This window comes from Castor canadensis, chromosome 10 (assembly GCF_047511655.1).
Source record: "Castor canadensis chromosome 10, mCasCan1.hap1v2, whole genome shotgun sequence".
Classification (NCBI taxonomy): domain Eukaryota; kingdom Metazoa; phylum Chordata; class Mammalia; order Rodentia; family Castoridae; genus Castor; species Castor canadensis.
In genome coordinates this window covers 9,491,263-9,509,048 of record NC_133395.1, presented here as the reverse complement: position 1 = coordinate 9,509,048, position 17,786 = coordinate 9,491,263, and the positions used below count along the sequence as shown (strand labels likewise).

General features: G+C 36.5%; 1 protein-coding gene and 1 long non-coding RNA gene across 2 annotated transcripts in view; both read right to left on the bottom strand.

The window, feature by feature from the left end:
• The window catches only part of Fgf14 (fibroblast growth factor 14), a 638,567-nt gene that overhangs the window by 509,186 nt on the left and 111,595 nt on the right, over window positions 1-17,786 (bottom strand). The gene's annotated exons all lie outside the window — the stretch shown is intronic.
• Window positions 14,263-17,786, bottom strand: part of LOC141411428 (uncharacterized) — a 57,920-nt gene continuing 54,396 nt past the window's right edge. The window contains exon 2 of the long non-coding RNA XR_012436156.1: window positions 14,263-17,693. This is a non-coding gene — a long non-coding RNA (uncharacterized lncRNA). The remainder of the gene's footprint in view (window positions 17,694-17,786) is intronic.

The following is a 17,786-nucleotide window of genomic DNA, read 5'->3' as shown; positions in this document are numbered from 1 at the left end:
TCATATAATAAAAGCTCTGAGAAGTCGTGCAATAAAAAGAAATCTAGCTAACGTTGTTCAGGTAAATATAACAAAAAATTCTTATCTACAGTTCCCTTTTTTCAAGATATTGCTATATAAAAATGGTAGTGTTTCCAAAAAAGATAGCCAATTATCTCTTTCTTTTAGAGCTTGTAAGTAGCCCAAGGCCGGTATGTGACTGCTGGCATGAAGGACCAAGTTCCTTTTATCTTTTTGCTCTGAAGTCCTCAAGAGGCAATTTTAATTTGATGTCTTAAGATGACTGCTCTGGTTCTGGTCTTCACACTCATGTTCTACTTAGTGGAAACAAGAGAAGAAAGACAAACTACACCTTCTGTTTTAAGCAAACGTACTAGAAGTTCTTCCCACATATCCCATTACCATGACCGGATTGCATGACCACTACTAGCTACAAAAGACATGGCCATGTACTCAGCTTACACTCTCTCTTACTACAAAAGAAAGGAGAAGCAGTAGTGTCTCTGCTATAAAACCCATTTTGTTCTAAAGAACAAATGTGAATAAGATTATGAAGAATGCATATGGAGTGAACTAAGAGAGGATTGTCTCACCAGGAAACCTATCCAAAAGTTCACACTGAAAAACAGTAATTTGCCATGAATTCCATTTCCCCATTTTTCAGATTTTACTGTAGATTCTAATCATCCTAAGAAAATTCTTTTATTAAAGTATTTTAAAATATGGATTTTCAAAGATTTACATTAAACCATTTTTCTGAACTCATTATCCACTTCAACCATTCTACACTGAAAAACTAAAATTGAAATCACTTTTCTCTAATGTTTGATTACCAAAGGGAAACATTAAATGACATTGAATAATTTACTTCATTCCTTAACCCTTAAATTCAGGTCTGCCACTCACAGGCTGTGTAACACTGGGCTGGTCAGTTAATTGCTCCACTTTTCAATTTCCAGGTCTCATTTCCTCTGCAAATGCAAATAACCTCTGCACCTTGCAGTACTGTTATGGGGCAAATGGAGTAATGCATATAGATTTCAGCATGCCGTAGGTATTCAATCATGGTTGGCACTTATTTTCACTTGAAAAAAAGAGATATTATTACTAGATGATCTTTAACCTTCTCTCTTTCTAGAAAAAATAGTGAAGCGTAGGTGTTGCAGATACATTACTGGCACTGGGATTTCAGGAAATATTGTAATAAACAGATGCTTTTTCCTTTCTGAAGAGTTTTCTGGAATAGGCTGATACCTTGGGTTTCATTTCAAAGCCTAAGAAACATATCTCACACATACTAAAGCATATTTCAGATAGCATACCAAAACATCTCCAAATGTCAAATGTTTCATAATCATATTAAGACACCCAAAAAACTAGATAGCATTTGTTGCCCTCAATGCAGAGAAACTAATGCAGATACTTTAAAGCAACTGAGGCCAATAGGAGAAGGGGACCAGGAACTAGAGAAAAAGTTAGTTCAAGAAGAATTAATTTAGAAGGTAACACACATGTACAGGAAATCAATGCGAGTCAACTCCCTGTATAGTTATCCTATCTCAGCCAGCAAAAACCCTTGTTCCTTCCTATTACTTCTTATAGTCTCTCTTCAACAAAATTAGAGATAAGGGCAAAATAGTTTCTGCTTGGTAGCAAGGGGGTAGGGAGGGAGAGGGAGGGTGTGGGATAGGTAAGAGAGGGGGTGGGGGGAGGGGGAGAAATGACCCAAACATTGTATGCACATATGAATAAAAGAAAAAAAAAACTCTGAAGACTATCCTACTCTATTCACTTCTCCTGTGAAAGAATTATGATTAAGTCCTCAATAAAATGTACTGGCCAAGGGAATATTTGAGTACAGTTGGATAAATAAGATAGAATCCAGTGAAATTATAAATGTGGCAAAGTCCTATTGGAAAAAAATGGTTTAGCAAACTATCCCATGGCTCAAGTATAACCTTTGCACAATATGAATACTCGGGGAATAAACAGTGCAAGGACCTCTCACTATAATTTCTAACTTTAAACGTAATGGAATTAGGCTAGATGCTCTATAAAATATTTTTCTGCTCTAAAATTTTAAGAAACGTTCAGTATTCGTTTCAGAGTGATACAAATTCAGGAACACATTTGAGTTTGATAAATGTATATCTCAATAAAATGACAAACAAAACTGAAGCACTTCAGCAAGGATATTTAACTTACACACTGGTTTATGTTTATGATGCCAACAATGCTACTTTGAAAATCAGTTGGCATTTCTTGCTAACTGGTGAATAAAAACAAAAACACTGTCTCTTACTGCAAAGAATCCAATGTTTGAGTACAGCTTTTCTCTCTTTCGCTTTCTGTTTCTTCTCTCACACACCACTTTGTTTGAGCTCTATATATTATTTATATGTTGCATAAAGGAGAATGTGGGCCACCAAATCCATAAAAGAAATAATGAAAAAAGTACAATAAATCTTGGAGGATCGCATAATTGAATATGGTTATTCATTTAGAAGTTATAATTGTAAGAACTCATCTAGTTATATCTTCATAATTTCAGGCAAAATTTTATAGAGCACATGACAATATTCTTACCTCCCTAATAATCACTTTATTAGTATGATGAATGTTCATGGTGAATGAATTAATTCTATCCTTTTGGTTATATATGCTCCTTTAATAATGGAGTTCATTACTTCATTAAGAAGAATTTCCAGAATATTTGCGTATAATATGAAATATATTCTTGGAGCTGCTTTTCTAGAGATAATAAAAGATATAGAAAATTAACCTACTTGGAATGATTTCCATGCATATATATCAGGAATGAGGATGAAATAACCATGGCTGAAATAATGCTAGTTGACCCTTGTCAACTAGCCTGTTGACATTAAGCCTGTTCTTCAATAATCTGAAAGGCTACACTAAGAATTAAGAACCTACATCTTTGCCCTGAATTCCTCTTTATTTTTATATCAAACTATTTGAGAGAGCACCGAATTCCAAAATTTCTGAAGATTTTTCTTCACACACTCTCTTTTCTTTTGGATCTATTTGTCACTTAAGAGATAATCTAAATCTTTGTGAACTAGCCTAACTTTGATGACCTTTAATATTTCTATAGTACTTAACTAGTACCTAACACTTTTCTAAATACACTAAACACTTAAAAGTTTCAATCAAGTAGGTATTATTTTTTATTCCCACCTTATAAATGAAATATAGAGACAAAGAAAAGAGTAGTAGAATAGTTGCTGGGATTATTACAAGATAGACAAGGACCAAGAATAAGATCCCCTTCATGGAGCATGGTTCCAAGACAAACTAATATCAAAAGGAGGAAAATGAACTCGAGTCTATGTCTCTGACCCATGTTCTAAAACATTCTCTGACAAAGAGAAAAATTGGCCTCTCAGTTTAAGACAGGCACCAACCTGTGGATGGAATTAAGTAATCTCACCAACTAATATTTTTAAATTGAGGGGCCAGGGTTGCTAAGAAATCGTTGTGCGTTCTCACCAGATGTGTCCATGCCATCTCTCATGAAAGAACAAGAGGAGCATTTCCTCTCTCCACTGCGTTTTCTCTCCCCACACCTGCCCTCCCTTGAAGCGAGGTCCTGCCACACAAAGCTTGCCAATCATGTGGGCACTGATCAAGTTCCACCTCTTCACACAATCCTCTCCCCTCCTAAATACTGAAATACCTACGGCATCGATTGTCTGTGTATTTCACTCAGTCACATAGTTCATTGACACATTTCTGTTTTTCTGCATAAGTATCTCACCTGGAACTCCACAGAAGCCATTGGTTATGCAGTATGGCTTCTCCTCTAACTCATACAGGCTTGCACATCCAAAGGGTATTTGTGAAATGAATATATCAAGGGACGCCATCTAACCATTATTTGTAATACAAAAAAGTGCTCAGGAAATCTTTTTTAATTAACTACTTCCCTGATAGGTCAGAAATTGTTTGTGGCATTAAAACAAAATATCACAATCATAATTTGGAACTTGTTTAAAATGAATAATACAATGTGTCCATTTGTATTTGTAATCCTTCAAATCCGCACTGTGGACACAAGAGCAGGGATTCATTTCTAAAGAAGTCAAATATTTTCCTTCTTCCCTGGAGCCCTTGAGACCATCTCTTATCCCTGATCAATCTGCCATATCTTTGACATATAGCTGACAATAACTGAGAAATTGGAGTTTTAATAGTGAGAGCTATCAGTAAGAAGACTAGAAACTCAAAACTAGAATTCCTTGCATCAATATGTTTGGGCTTTTCTTTGACCTTTCTGTAAATCTGTGTATGCATAGAGTACCTTTGCATATACTATACCTGGTGTTACACTGTGAGTGTGAAACTAAATGTGACTGGGACTAGGTATCAGAGCCACCTTAGTTTATGGCAGTGTTTAGGATGTAATCACTATTAATTAACATATCTGCTTCATAGGATCTGCTAAAAAATAGACAAGCAATTTTGGCATGTGTTAGTCAATTTTATGTTGCTATGGCCAAATACTTGAGCAAAGAACTTAAGAAGAGGAAGGATCTATTTTGGCTTGTGGTTTCAGAGGTTTCAGTCCACCATGGTGGGGAGGGCATGGCACATTATGACAACAGGAAGAGAATGCCTACCCTAGCTGGCTTCCTCCTCCTGCCTGTACTCCATTTGGTCTCCAGCCTACTGGATGATGCTACCCAACTTCAGAGCAAGTGTTTTCCCCTCAATCAAGCCTCTCTGAAAATTCCCTTATAGACATAACCAGAGGAATGCTTCATTAATCCAGGCATGTCTCAATCCAACAAGCCAAGGATTAAGATTAAGCACGACATGGGGATAATTCTATGTGAAAACATTTCTATTTGAAACCAGGCTTATTTTCAAGTAGATAATGTTTTCTGCTTGTGTTTTATTTAAATTTCAGCCCAGAACAGTAGGACAGATTACGTGACAATTCATATCTCTACAATAATAGTTTACTTGATCAAACTTAGAATAGTGAACGCTTAATTTTTAAAATGTTCTCTTGCTTTTAATATAAATGGCCTAAGAAGACACAATGAAAATAAATCAGATGGAATTTAATGAGAAATTAAAAATGACTGTTGTTATAGAAATGTTACTCTATTTACTTCTGCACTAAACTCTTCACTCCATTACAAAGACTTATGTTTGAGAGAATAATTGTTTGGCCAGCAGACCTTGGTCTCTCCACCCCACTATTTGAGCCTATATGACCCCTCTTTAATTGCTTTGTTTTTCCAAGAATCAGACACTGTGCCTGGCACACAGCTGACCCTTGATAATTGTTTGATGGATGAATAAATAAGAGTCTTTTGAAGAAACACAAATGAACTGAAATCTTTTGAGGATGGATGATAAAAAATACTTGCATCAAAGGATAGAGTAGTCTTTGAAGTTGTATCTGTCTAGAACCAAAAAGTTCAAAGGCTCTTCTATACCACTCTGACATTTTATTTATATCAATACCACTCTGAAACAATTATCTTATCAAGCTTTTTTATTTCTCACAATCATGATCAGGAAAGCGCATTAAAGCAATTGTGTGTATACAATACTGCAAACTGAAGCCCATTGCAAATGTATGAATATAATTAAGTGAAGTTTTTCTTTTCACACATCCTTTTATTTTCAATAATTATCAGGAAAACTCATTCAAAGGTTCAGGTTGTATTAGTTCTAAAGACCGAATAAAAGATTCATATTCTTTGCTCTTCCATAATAATGTTCAGAGAATTTAAACAAAACAAGTGCTTTGAAACTTTCAGAAGAAAAGTATTATTATAATTAAAATTTAAATAGATACCTCATGACACAAAATGTACCCTTTTATTTACTGGTGGAGTAAAATACATTTCTATGATTTCATACGTTTGGACAGGTGGTGTCTTTTCTCAGTTTTAAAAGTTTGTTTTCTTTGACATTTTTCTCTATACTATGAGAAAATGTCTGGGTTTTGTTTGTTTGCTTTTGTTTTTGTCTTCATTTGCAGTACCAACAAGTGTCATGTTGGTGAATGACAATGTGGAACTTATTCCTTGCCCCTTGCCTTACAAAATCTTCAACACTAGAACAGTCAGGTTCAGTTAGAAACTCCACAACCCTTGGCATTACTGAATTACATCTGCATTACAATTTGTTCACCACTCTTTGAGTATGGTCTCTTGTCAGCCCACAGAAAGTGACAACGGTCTTAATGCCTCCACTACATTTCTGTGTCTCATTATGCATGCTCACATACTTACACATCATTCTTGCCCAGCATGTGTAATTTTAATGGTGTGATCATCGGATTAATGGCTTTCTAACCCCGTAGAAAATCCACTGACAAACTCTTTTGGTAAAGGTGCTGATGTTAAATATTTTTAACCCTTGTGGACCAACAGCCCTCTCCTGGAACTATTCAGGTTAGCCATTGTAACATGGAAACAGGTAATATACACAAAATGGAGCATGTCTATATTCTAACAAAATTTTCTTTCAGTGTCTATACACCTAACTTAAATTCTTATAACTGTTCATGTGTCACAAAATATCAGTCTTCTTTTGTTTTTTGTGTTTTTTTTTAGTCTTAACAATGGGCTATACAAAAACAGGTGGTAGAGTTTGCTAACTCTGCATTAACCCATTTAAGACAAGAACAGATTCTCTGCTATCCTTCAGTGACAGCATAGACTCAGGCCTAAACAGTGATCTAAATGTTGAAGTCACTCAAAACATGTTTATTGGATGAATTACTGCAAACTATTTTTGGTTCTCTTAATACCCTGGTTAGCTTATTTATATGTGAGTGAATTTATTGGTACCTTTTGTCTCCCTCCCTTTACCTTCTTTATCTTCCTCTCTGTACCATTAGTGAAGTCAAAATGTGCCCTTAAAGAGGACAATTATTTCTATTTATTTCAGGATGTTTGGAAAATGACTTAATTGTCAAAGGAAAATTCAGTTAAATCAGTCAAATATTGCAATGAGCGGAATGCTCATGCCTGCTCCTCCCCCATATATTGAAATCTTTACCCCAAGGGGATAGTATCAAGACTCTGGGCCGGTAGGAGGTGATTTGGCCATGATGGGGGGAACTGTGCAAATGAGACTAATCTCATTTAAAAGAACTCCAGAGAATTAGTTGACCACTTCTACCATGTGGGAACACTGCAAGAAGGTATATCTGTATACTTGTGGGCTTTTAACAGATACTCAGGCTGCCAGTCCCTTGATCTTAGACTACTTGGCCTCTATACCCATGTCAGATAAATTTGTGTTGTATGGTATTTTTTATTGCAGCGTAGGCAGACTAGCACAATGAATAAGCCACACTGCACATTACTGAAATTGTCTTTGCTGCTACCTGCCCAGCACAGTCTCTAAACTCAACAGTCAGTAGCCCCTCACTTCTGGCTCTCTAGACCTTATTTACTTTGTTCTGGTGCCAACTTCCAATTATTTCATTAAATTTTAATGCTGTGCCTGAGCCCAGGCCTCAGTGTAGCACTGTGTACTCTGCATTTGTAAGACTTGGCTGTGGTCTTCAGCTTAGGTCTGGAAGGAAGGTCCAAGACTCACTGTCTCCTTTTCCAGAGTAGTTTTATTGTCTTGTCCCTCCCCAATCTTTCCTTTCAATCAGATAGACATATTCACCCTAGATGATTGTCACCAGTTTTTGCCACCTCTACTGTACCTTCAAAATGACACACCATTTTGCAACAGAGAGTAATCTTCTTTTGATGAGAACTGCATTATGGATCTATGCAAAACTACACAGTCTGTAATTATCCTTGAGAGAAAGGTACAATGCTGCAGAAATCAAATGTATAGTATATACCATAACATTTTGAAAACAACCTTATTCTTTTTTACTTTATCATTGCACATAAAAAATCAAAACAAAGTATTAAAATTGAGTAATAACATTTTACATGTAGTAAGCGGCATGCTTTCCTGTATGTGACTCTAAAAGCAATAAAAAGATGTTTCTTATAAAGCATAATTGATATAGATTTTAACTTTTCAGCCACAAACTTCACATTATTTAACTTACTCAAAATAACCATATAAATTATCTACATTCCTATGTGAGTCACAATTACCAGGTAAAACTAAACATTTTCTTGTTTGAAACTATCTTTACAAATATCATCTTGAGCGTTTTCTGCATGAGGCTTGATACTACCTTCAGAGCAAGGAAATTGCATTTCAAGTTCTTGGTGGAATAACGAGAGGAACTTGCTAGCATTTCAGAAGCCTTGGGAGAAAAAGTGTATGATTTTACACAGTGGTGCCAAGAGAACCCCAATAGAATTTGTTTCTTGATGTGTGTGCCAGACACATGTATACCACTTGCCAAAATAACTATATTGCCATAAATTAAAACAGACAGGTTGATAAATAAAATGTTTTAAAATCACAAAATCCCATTCACCAACTGAGATTGCCTGCCATGATCCCAAGTTATCCAGGGGAAAGAAAGGGAAGAATTTCAGAGGCTCAAATGGAATGAAACAGGATCCTAAGAATGAGGCTAGCAAAAAAGACAAAGCTCACACACCAGCAGCATCTTCTGTGCACCTGAAAAAACACAATGGGTCATGTGACATTCCAGTTTTGACCACCTAAAATAAGATTATGGGACCACAGCTGCTCCTCCTGCCTGACCACCTTGTGCTCACTCAGTCATCTCTACCTAGGAAATATGGAGGGATTTAAAAGAGGAGAGAAATACTTCAGCATCACTGCAGTGAGTCAGCACCTTAATGCTGACTCCATAATTATCTGTCTTTCAGCCAGCCTTGTCTGTGACCTGGAGTTCCTTCTTGCCCAATCCCAGCTCCTGCAGAAGGACCAGCTGACCAGAGCCAGTGCAGATTTGTCCTTCTGGATTGTGCTTAATTACTTCACATGAATCAGTGGTCAATATGAACCTAAAACTTCCCTCTTCTGCCTTTTGACATCCCAGAAATTCTGAGATCTTTGAAACTGCCTTGATAACATTCCACTAGAGAAAGTTCCTGTTTTGTGAGGTTTTCTTGTTAATAAAGGGCTGTTTGTTATGAATTTTAATAAATTGACAGAAACTCAGAGTTTAAAAAAGTCACATTCCAAACCTTTCCTAATTTACACTTTAGAACAAAATAAATATGGACATTTCAAAGTCTGATGAAAACAGGAGATTTTAATGTATTGTTTTTCTTAAAGGTAAATCTCTCAGAAAATTTCTTCCAAAATTTCAGACGTAATAGGAAAATGTGATATCTGTATCTTCAACAGTTTTTTAGGGTAAGACTAGATAATTACATTTTTAAGACATGAGCATGGATACCAGTTTATTCTGGGTTCTCATAGAGAAGGGCTTTACAGTCTCAGCACTGCCTAGATGCTTAATAAACATGAGTTCTTAGCTTTCCCTTTAAGGTTTGGGTGAGTCCTTCTGATCTCCATGGAAAAGTTAGCAAAACATCATATGACAGAAAAAGGAAACCACTTCACATTCAACAATGGACTTGAGGATACTCATGAGGACTATGGAGTCCACCCAGGTAGCAACAAGAAGCTGGTGAAATTAAAGACAACAGTGAGAGTCAGTGACAGGGCTGGGCATCTCTTTCGAACACTACCACCCAATGGTCCTGACTCCATCCAATCTGGCCTGTGTTGTCCTTTCTTTTAGACTAAGGTCACATCACTGTGTCCAGAACCTACAGTTTTAAGAGCACTCAGCATGGATTCACTAAGATGAAGTAAAGATTGGCTTTGTCCAACTCCTGCCCTTTGCTCATTCTCTCCAGGATCAGTGAGGAAGAGAAGCAAAATCATTCCCCCACCTAGGTTTTCAGGGAATAGAAAGAGAATCAGCACAATACAGCTTTTCTCACCAACCACATGTTCCCTTGCCTGGTATCCATATCTATTCTTCCTCCCCAACCTAAAGTCTCTACGCTTCCTCCTCTGGAAAAGATGGTGACAGGGAGAGTTCAGGTATTTAAAATTGTCCCTGAAAGTTCTCTCCTCTGTGTCGTGATGTTTCCTGGCATCTTGTCAGCTGGCTTCCAAGTCTCAGCTCACTTTGTAAATGGAATTAGTTTAGATGCAATTGTTCCAATATTGCTAGCTCAGCAGTCTCCCATCTTAGAAGACGATAAACCTTATTTATTAATTGCTTGTTGTCCTCCCTTAGTAAACAAAGTCTTTTATTCTTCTTCTGGCTGCCTTGAGTACTGCCTTTTTCCTGATCAGCATGTTAACACAAAGGGACGGCATACACCAGCATGCACCTTTAGCCTTCTGGTTCTCTGTTGAAGGTGTTGCTTATTTCCAGATGTGTAAGCAGTTTGCACCTTCATGTAATCAAGACTGAAAAAAAATACTGCTTAGAAAACATTCAGGAAAAGAGAAGGAAAAAAAAAGCCCTCTGAGAAGGTATCTCTAGTGAAATTCTGAATTTCACAAAAAATTCATCTCATGTTTTATCACTTTTTACCCCAGTATTATTTTCTAATAAATCCTCCTTTGTTTTGCATTCTTTTGGCTGTATAATACGTGAAAAAAGAAAAGAACAATGCCTGTAAATTCTGCCACTGTGATGTGACGTGCTCTCGCTTGCATGCTGGCTGAGAAGTGTTATAATGAATATTTTTGGCATCAGCGGCTGATAGCAGCTTGGGACCAGCAGCCCTTGATTCAAAATGTCATATGATACAATAATACACAAATTGAGTGCACAGAGGGGGAAAAAAATCATGCAACCTGTCATAGGTACTGCAATTTTTCATGAGTATTCAAGGGTAGAACTGTTGAAAGCTGAAATATGAAAAAATAAGTACATAACATCCAAAACACCAGGCAAAAGTTATTAACAAATGGAACATAACAATTTTTATGTAATCATAACACAAGTGGTTTCTCTAGTCAAAATCCCAGAGCATAAATCTATGAATGATTTGGTACAACTAACAAACTCAAGTCAATGAGAAATCATATTTACTCAAATACCATCAACCATCTTTCCTGTTAATTTTCAACAATTAATTTTTCTTAAAATAATAGTTAGGCCCGTTCTCTGGTTTAATGTTTGGCATCCACTGGTCTTTCTCTGGGATATTAAAAAAATGATAAAGCTACTTAAACTGCCTTATTCAAAAAATTTAAATATTAGCAATGAGCTATATTACACTTAAAAATACATTACAAGTACTAATTCCAGGACATGCCTTCAGTCCCATGGAATTCCCTGTCTTATACTTTGGCATTTCTTGTTCTTACTTCCACTTAATCTTCCTGTTGCCAAAATAGCTTTTTATCCCCCGACTGCATTGGTAATGTCTTGCTATTTCAGTTTTTCTTTAGCATTTACAGTTGGGTTGCTTTTTTTTCCAAGTTCTGGATACCCTGAATCCACCTATATAACCTCTATCAAATGACATCTTACTGTGCCTCAGTTCCTTTCTACCAACTAAGGATCCTATGAGAATTAAATGAGTCAGCACAGAATAAAGGACAATGACTGTTCCAGAGTAAACTCTGTGTTAATGTTCTTACCCTGAAGGCTAAAATAACTTACATGTGAGTATATTACTATTCAAAACACTTCAAAATACCTATTTGTATGTCTTTTTCTCATTAGCCTGTGGGCTGCTTTAGGTAAATGATTTTATTGTTTTGTTTTGCTTTTTGCAATATTGGGGATTGAACTCAGAGCCTCATGCTAAGGCAAGCCAGGGTTCTACCACTTGAACCGTACCCCATCCTTTTACTTAGTTGTTTTTCAGATAAGGTCTCCTGATTTTGCCCAGACTAGCCAGAATTATGATCATCATTCCCCACCTCCTAAGCAGCCAGGATTAGAGGTATTTGCCAAGTCACTCAGATAACTGGTTTACTTTAAATTGAATATGTGCAGGACTTTGAAGATAGAAAGAACCCTAAAACAATGTTATCTACTTTCCACTTTTCTATATTGGGTTCTGAATCATTGTAATTAATTTCAACTAGGCATCTGTTGTTTTTTGAGTGGTACTAGGGTTTGAACCCAGGGCCTTGTACTTTCTAGACAGGTGCTCTACCACTCAAGTCACATCCCCAATCAGGCACCTAATGGTTATGTGTAATTCTCCTGGATCCTGATACCACTGAAGTGTATTTGTAATCAAAGCTTGGGCCTTAAAGATGTCCAAGCATTTTTATCCACTTTTTTGTTATGAATAGAGTACATCTTCAAACTACCATGTACTAATAGTTCATGGTATAAACAAAAAGGGCTCCTGGCTGTTACAGGTGTTCCTCACCCTTAGCAGCCAGGAATTCTTTCTTTCCCTTTGACTGACAGCAGTATATGGTTTATAATACAGTTGCACAATCAGTACATACTGGATCCTAAAGCCACCTTTTTAAAGGTAGCAAGGTAGTCATACTTGTCCCCTCATCCTCTGTCACCACACTGAGAATTGGAGGAGAGTATCTGGCCTGGGATCACAGAAGAAAAGTTTAGGAGAGAAACAAGGATCAAGTCCTAGGGTTTCCTCTCTAGGGCATCTGCATAGTTCTACACTGCTCTCCCCAAACCATGTTGCTTCATACAATGGTTTCAGTGGAAGCAAGTACCTTGGCAATGGGCAGAGAACCAAACAACAGCATAGAAACAATAAAATAATGCCTAAGTGGGCAGCAAGATGTTTTCCCCTTTACAACTCTGTGTTAAGTTCACACTGACTACCTAAATGATGTAGATATTGAGGAAACAGGTGCAGGACTTCCATATTCACCCAAGATAGACTCAAGAAATGAAGTCCTTTTGGACCCCAAAAGAGAAAAGCAAGAGAATTGACTTGGTTTTTCATTTGTATTAGTAACCAAAGACTGTGTTTAAACCATAGAACTTATTACTATCCCTTTGTGGGTATTAGAAAATCACTATTATTTAAATAAGGTAAGTGAGTTTCAGTTTTAAAGTGAAATTTTCATACCCCTTTACAGAAACGTAGGTAAAAAAAGAAGCTTGTGTGCCATCCTCATCATGTCTCCCAGGCATACAAAGACAACAGATGGTCTCTGAGTTTTAGAGATCTCTTTATGTTCTAAATTACATTTTTTCCAATAGATTCACATTGTGTAGGAGTCTGGCTCTCTATTAAATTTTTTTCTTAAGTTTTATACTATACTTCTTCTGTAAAGTATAAGAGTATGAGCTATTGTGATTTTTAGCTTCATGCACAAAACCCTATTTGCATTATATTGGAATTACTTTCATCTGGGGCTAGCCTATAGGACAGGGCAATGGTCTCATGGGCATTGGATTGGCCTTGGTCATCTGCTGATATATTGCAAGGCAATTATCTAGTAAATTTTGTTAACTGCATTTAAAAGGAATAAGAAAAAAATTAATTGCCATCAAAATGCTAAGCACAGATTCAAATAAAATGGAACCAAGGAATTGTATATTTCAGTCTTGAACTTGAAATCCTAAAAAACACAACTGCAAAAGCACAATTGTGCTATAGTACTCCGTTATCCTCCAAACTATTGCCAAAAAAGCAACTTTGGAGTCTGTCATACCTTCAACTAGATATTAAAGCTCAAGAAACATGAACAACACAGGAAAGTGGAATTCAGCAGCAGCAGCAGCAGCAGCAGCACTAAGGTGACATTAAGTGCACTTTTGCTCAACTATTCACAAAATTCTCATAAATAAGCCAAATTATTGAAATCCATCATGGAGACAGCATGGTTAAAGAATTTACATGTTCCTATTTCAGAGTTGTAAACCATCCCACTATAAAAATCATTTAAGCATAGAGCTTCTCTTAGGTGGTCTGCCTAGTAGAATCAATTAATCAAAAACAACCAAACATTAGAGTAAGTTTACAATAGAGAAAGGATTACACTACCTCAGGCAGATGATCTCGATGTGATGTGAAGAATGACAGTCTACCTCTGAAACCTTCCTCCCCACGAGCCTGCAATCACAGTCTAATAAGGAGGAAAATATCAGACAAACAAAAATTGAGGAATAATCTCAAAAATACTTGACCAGGGAGCTTCATGGCTGTCAAGCCCAAAAAAATCAAGGAAAGTTTGCAAACTGTCAGTCTGAAGGACCCCAAGGAGATAAACAACTAAATGTAACATGGCATCATATATTGGCTCCTAGAATAGAAAAAAGATATTAGTTAAAAAAAAAAAGCTAATGGAATCCTAACAAAAGTACAAACTTTGGTTGGTAATGATGCATCAGTATTGGTTGGGACAAACACAGCAGTGCTATGTAAGAGACTGAGTGAGGGAAGACTTGTGTAGTATATAATGGGCACTCTGCACTATCTTTGAAATGGTCCCATAAACCTAAAATAACTCTGAAATAAGAAATTTATTACAATAAAACTTTATTCCTTCTGTTTTCATGATTTCTATGTACCAGAATAATTTAGTTGACCAAACCTATTTTTACTCTTCTGTCTTATACAACAATATGGTAGTGGCCATAGAAAGCAGGCCTAGAGGTGGGGATGTCTTCTTCTGTTCTTACCAACACACGCTCCCAGTCCTGTTTACACGAATTGTACTTGTTATTTTAATTCTGTAATTTCATTATTCTTGAAATGACAAACCTAATTGCAAAGGAAAGTTGTTATTTCTATGAAAAATAGATAAAGTGATTTGGGAAAACTTGATAAATGCAAATGGCTAGAAATATTTGGTTGAATCTGTATTTTCTTATACCATGAAGACTGGAAGAAAATGTCAGGAAAGTATCAAGAAGGATTTCGGTTGGAAGTGTGGTTCCTGCCTAGTAAGCACGAGGCCTTGAGTCTAAACTACAGTAGTACAAAGAAGAAGAAGAAAGAGGAGGAGGTGAAGGGGGATGATTGGCACTGGCTTTGCTTGTGTCCTTTAAGTTCCATTTAAAGACTGTTAGAAATTACAGACCATGGGTGTGATTCTGCAGGAACTACAATCAATTCTACCATCATCAAAGACCACAGCATGGAGCAACCTCAAAGTATTGATGTATTTACATATTTAATGTGAAATAGAATATTTAAGGCATTTGTGCATTATTTTTAATAATTGCCATGCTTTACTTCCTTTTTGTTAGTTTCTTTCCAATTAACAAATTACTATTGATCCCAACTGACGAACAAAGATATTCTATTGAAGATGATCTTTGTTTCTCTCCTGTGCAATAATATCTCACAGAATGCTTTTTTCCAACATACCTTCATTTGGTAAGTTCAGATTTTTATTTTGCACCGTTTCATAATGAACCCATTGTGCAATTCTGTCACCTCTTTTCCCTGGTGGACTCTAGACACAAGGGTGATTGCCTAATTATACTGTGCTGCTTATGAGAAGCAAACTTGTTAAAGTGGCTTCTTAGATGAACGGTGTAATATGCCAGGTGGAAGCTGTAGGAAAAAATCCCCAAAAACAAAAGAGCAGAAAAACATCTTTTATATTCAGTGTCTAAGAAAACAACATAATTTCCTTAAGATTAAGTGACTCTATTCTGAAAGTATTCTAAGTAGGAGCGGAGATGAAAACTGAATAAATGTGTTCTGTTTTTCTCTGGGCTTCTAGGTAACAAATTCTGTACCAAATGGATTACCCTCAGTGTGAACCTGTTCCTTATCTCATGTTGAAAGCAAGATCTCCAAGACGTACTTTACCTTCACCAACAGAATCCACCTTTCTCAATGACAGTGACAAAGCTATTTCCTTCTACATGAGTAGAAAACTCATTCTGATCAAAGTTTAATAGCATCAAGCTGTTCAAATTTTCTAAGCAAAAGGAGAGCAAGATGCTCCAAAGATACAAGTAATGGAATTAAAATGGTTATTTACAAATTTAGCTGTACACACACACACACACACACACACACACACACACACACACACAAATAATCCCCATAAAAATTAGTATGCTTCACTCTGGAAAATACTTCTGAGGAGTAAATTTTAAATAGAACATATAAAAATATACTTCAGAATCAAATGCAGAAGGGTTGAAGTGGATGGCAACTATCCCTTAAGAATATAAAACAGTACAAAGAATCGGAAATCAATGCATTTAGGATTAAGTAGTGGGCATGTTTAAATGTTAGGATAATGTTCAGTTTGTGCACAGGTTTGTCTGAACTGTTTACATTTCCAACGTGAGCAACCCATTGCCAGGAGTACAGGTTGGCAAGGAGGCAAGGGGTCAAGAGGAAAATAAAATAGAACAAGAACCACTGGGGCTGGCTGCATTTCCACCTGCACCCAGCATTTCCCACTTTCCACAGGGAAGGTGGGATAACTCAGTGGAAAGTGGGGAGGAAGGGAGATAGATAGCAAGGTGAGTGAAGGGAAGCAAAACCTCAGGCTAACACAGGTCTCTTCTCTCTTTCCTCTTCTTTGCTTCCTATGAGTATTCTCCCTGAGACTAAAAGCACAACACAAAGAAAAAGGCAGACCCAAAGAGTTGGACAGCACAGGTGAAATTTCCTGGGCCAGCAGAAGGTTAAATTCTGAGAATACAGCACCTGGGGTAACATAAAATGTGAGTATCTCCCAGACATATGTTAGGAGCATCAGGTAGATAAAATCACATACACTAAACAAAACAAAATGAGTTGACCCTTTAAAAGTTCACTGGCCTTATCCCAAAATGAACTTGTATTTATGAATATATTCCATCTTTCATGTGTTTTACATTTATTTTTATTTATTGATATTTTAAAGTTACATGTTCTATCACTGAAATTGCAATTTTAGAGTATATTTCTATTTTCTGCTGCAAACTCATATAATTTCAAATTTGCTGTGTGAAGAAAATGCAAACCTCACATTCAAACCTTGGAATCAATTACATATATGAATATAAAATATGATTTTCTCTTAAATGAACAACAACCACCATTCTTTGTCCTTAAAAACTGGCTTGTAACTCCTGTTTTTTATAAGCCTTCTTGTGGCTTCTTCAAAACTTCCCTCCCCCCACCTGAAAACTGTAGCACTGTCACACACTTTCCTGACTTCTTCTCATACTAATTGTTTTCTATGCCTTGAATCTCACCTAACCCCTACTAGATATTTCCAAAAAAATGTCTGTACACACCCTGCATGTACCTTCAACATTTACTTACTCAACGTCTAAGTCAGCACCTCTTCCTGGGCTCTACAGCCCTCTTGTATTTCCTACATTGGTCAATGCCAACGTCATCTTCTCGGTGATTCAAGATCAAAACTTCTGAATGATCTTTATAATCTTCATGTCTGACCCTGACCCTACATGTCTCATCAGTGTACCCATGCTAAGTCCACAAAGGTTCTAATTAACAAATTCATTTGATTTTAAATTCCACAATAACAAGAATCTTACTTTTGATTATTTGTATGTCGGTTTGATAGCTGTTGCTCAGAACCTACAGTCACCGGCACAGGAAGATACGCAATACATACTTGTTGATTCAATTTATTTCTTACTGTTCCTCAAGACAGTGGTTTTATTTGTTCAGTATTTTATGGTAGGTATAATCACACACGAGGGTATAGTTTTAGAGGTCATTTTCCAATCACTGATCCCTGAGCTATTTTAAATATTCCATGTTCTCTTCCTGACCCCACCAACTCCTTCCAAAACCTATTCACCTAAGCTAAACAAAATTTCAAATGGATAAGCATTATAAAGAAATTACCTTATACTAAGAACAAAGGTAGTAGAAAGAGCAAGGGTTCTAAGAGCATTAATGGAAAAAGGATACTCTTTTCAATAAATGGTGCTAGGAAAA